We start from the raw sequence: 3095 nt of genomic DNA, 5'->3' as shown, positions 1-3095 counted from the left end.
ACCCCAAACACGTCGGATTAATCCTCACTCTCCCCGCGCATGACTACACCAACGTACATGAGGAGCGTTTCGGCCGAATATTATCTGTCGCTGGGAAATCTTCGTGTCTCGCCTCAAGCCCCACATCCATATTAATGACCCGCACGTGAGGCTAATTTGTCCTGGGCGCTGATATTCATCCGCGTCCCTCGCTGTTTAAACGCCCATTATCATGTTAGGATGTGTCAATACAGCTAAACTAGGGCAAACAAGGAGCCGTCCGTGCTATACTATGCCCCCAATTCCGCCCACTGCCTCAATTACAACTTTATTCGTCTTCTTGTGATTCCATCTTCGCTCTTTCTCCTTAATTTGCCCGGGAGGTTCTTGGTGTTTCTTCTTGCTCGTGTCTCTGTGCGGTGTATCTTCTTTTGGTATTTTTGATCATTTCCCTCCTTCGTTGTTGCCACTTTACCTTCATCCTTCCTCCCGCAGCATCCTTCCCCACCCCACTTAACGCACCTTCACTCTTGCGTCCTTCTGTCCTCACTCCTTTCTCACGACGCCCCTTCCCTTCCCTTCCCTAGCCTCTCGGAGACTGTGTTTAAGATTTTTCTCGTAATGATATGAATGTATATTAAACAGGTGCAATTTCTTCCAAGTAGGAAGCACATTATATGCAACAAGATTCATTTAGGCTCCTTCTCGAGAGCTGCCGAGAAATCCAATATGCACCAGAATGAAGCGGATCCCACTAGACTCTCTTTTTCTCTCTTTTGTTCTTTCATTGCGGCTATTACCTTCCTTAGTTGTTTCACATTTATTCCCTGGCTCACATTACCCTCCAGCGAGCAAAGGATATTCTATTATCTTTCTTTGTGCGTGCTCATCGTATGTGTAACTTATTTTTATCTCCAGGTCCCCCAGCTCCCACTGCGCCAGCCGCCTCCTTCTCCGTATCGACATGCCCTGTTCGGAGCTTCCTCGCACTCCTTACGTAAAAAGGGTTTAGTCCCCAAAGCCTGTCCTCCTCGGGCTTTGACGCCTTTTTTTTCCCTCTTTCTCGAGGCCTGGATCAGCTTCATACTGCATAAATTTTCGTACCGGTGTCGCTTTTTATTTTGGTGCCATCTTGTCATACTGTGAGCTTATTTTCCCGGCAGTGCTACGTGGGATGTGATATCTCGTTTTCCTTTTCTTCCCTTTTTCCTCGTGCCGTGTTATTATGTAGTTTACCCCTGTTTTTATCCTCTCGCTTTTGTGGCTTTATCACTTACCGGATTACAATTAAGCCCTTAGAAGCTTTTTAGTAAATGTCAATGCAAAATCACAGTTTAGGAGTGTAGATTCAAATAGCTTTTGACGTCATCCACTTTGGAAGTCGCAGCCGCCTACATGGTTGCTTTTCAGCCGGAACAGCAGCAGTGGAGCAATAGTTGGTAAACGTTCTGTCATCGGCTGTAGCTCAGGTCTCGCTGGTCGCATGGCTAGCAGTAAGTTAACCCATAAGTTAGCCTGGCCGGACCCGTGGGACCGACCCTATCTCTTGCGGTACGATCAGAGGCGTAAGTTATGGGGGGGATCCACGGTGAAAGGGATGCTACGACTAATCTAAGGTTATGTCGTGTCAGGACATCGGGGAAATCTATTTGCTCCTGTATTTGCTACTATGAACAATACTTGTCTAAACACAGCTGTGGCGCTACCATAGCATGTGAGAAAATGATGAAATGGAAATAATAATAGTGGGGGGATAATTCGGCATTTGAACTTTTAAAGAACAATCAAACACAAGTTTGAATAGTTACTCGTGGTAACAAATGTTAACGACATTTCAAATTGATTACAATTATGTGCTTAAGATAAATCAAAGCCGGTTGGGAATTTTTCCTTCTTTTTATGCATTTTAAACCACCCTCTGATATTATATATCTGTCACGAGTTCGTGCACTGCGCAAAGGGATTGTATGCATATATTTTGTTATTCGGGCGATGTTATGAACGTGCATCTCCCCAGCTAGAAAGGGTTTTTAAAGTGTCCGACACAGTGATTGGAAGAGTAAAATTGAAGCGACGTGGCTCCGTGTGATCAGTTATCCGTCCCGGGCGTTTTGGCTCCTTCGCGACTGGGGTTTTGGCTCGTCTGAGGTTATTAGATGCCTCGGCTCCCCAAGCGTTCAATGTAATGTTAGGCTAGACCGAGCGGAAATGATCGTTTACACTGATAAAACTTTTTGATTAAAGGAGGATATAAAAAGAACAATATTCTCGATAGTAAGCAAAATAGTCTGCCGTGGAAGGGGGCAGGTACATGTAAGAAGAATTAAAGTGTATAAGATAATAAATAAATGGTATAAACCTTCACATAGACACAAACATAAGGGGAGAGTCTATATTGTACAGACTAACAGACGCAATGGCAGAAGGGTAACGAATGTGTAATTACAAGAGACACCAATAAAACGAGGTTGCACAAGGCCAGTGAAAGCGAAATTCTAATAAAAGAGGACATTAAGAATAGCGGGGGAAGGTAATTAAAGACGAACACGTGAATAAGGGAGAATGCAAACAGGAGTGTCGTAAAGAAATATATGTGATGAAAGAACATTTGAGTTGGAAACAAACAAGGGGAGAGTATGCAGCAGAAAATTTGCTCATTTAATCCTGCATAAAGAAAGAATGAAAAAATGCAAATGGGAGCGAAAAGGCCACACGAGAAGAGGAAACGAGAGAACACGTGGGCGCGAGAACAGGTAATATTGCCGACGAGTTCACTTTCGCGCCACATCGTGGGAAGAGAACATCGAAGGAGTAAGCTATGTAATATGAGGAAATATATTCATAAGACACTCTCAGCATTTGCATATTTATGGCAAGTCAATGCGCGCTGTCTGGCAGGCGTGTAGATTTACCGACTTCACCAACCATAGCGGAAGGGCTGCCATACCATCTTCCTGGCACCGGGCAGGGCCATTCTTGCTGGACCTCTGCGTCGTGCCACCACAATTCCTTGGTGTCGGGCCCTTATTAATGGTCCAGACGGCCCCTGCAAGGCTTTTTGAGTAGTGCTGAACTTTCATTGAAAGTATCGGTCACACGTAGTTTTGGGTTCCAAA

This window comes from Penaeus monodon, chromosome 22, assembly GCF_015228065.2.
Source record: "Penaeus monodon isolate SGIC_2016 chromosome 22, NSTDA_Pmon_1, whole genome shotgun sequence".
NCBI classification, from domain to species: Eukaryota; Metazoa; Arthropoda; class Malacostraca; order Decapoda; family Penaeidae; genus Penaeus; species Penaeus monodon.
Note: the sequence above shows the minus strand (reverse complement) of the source record.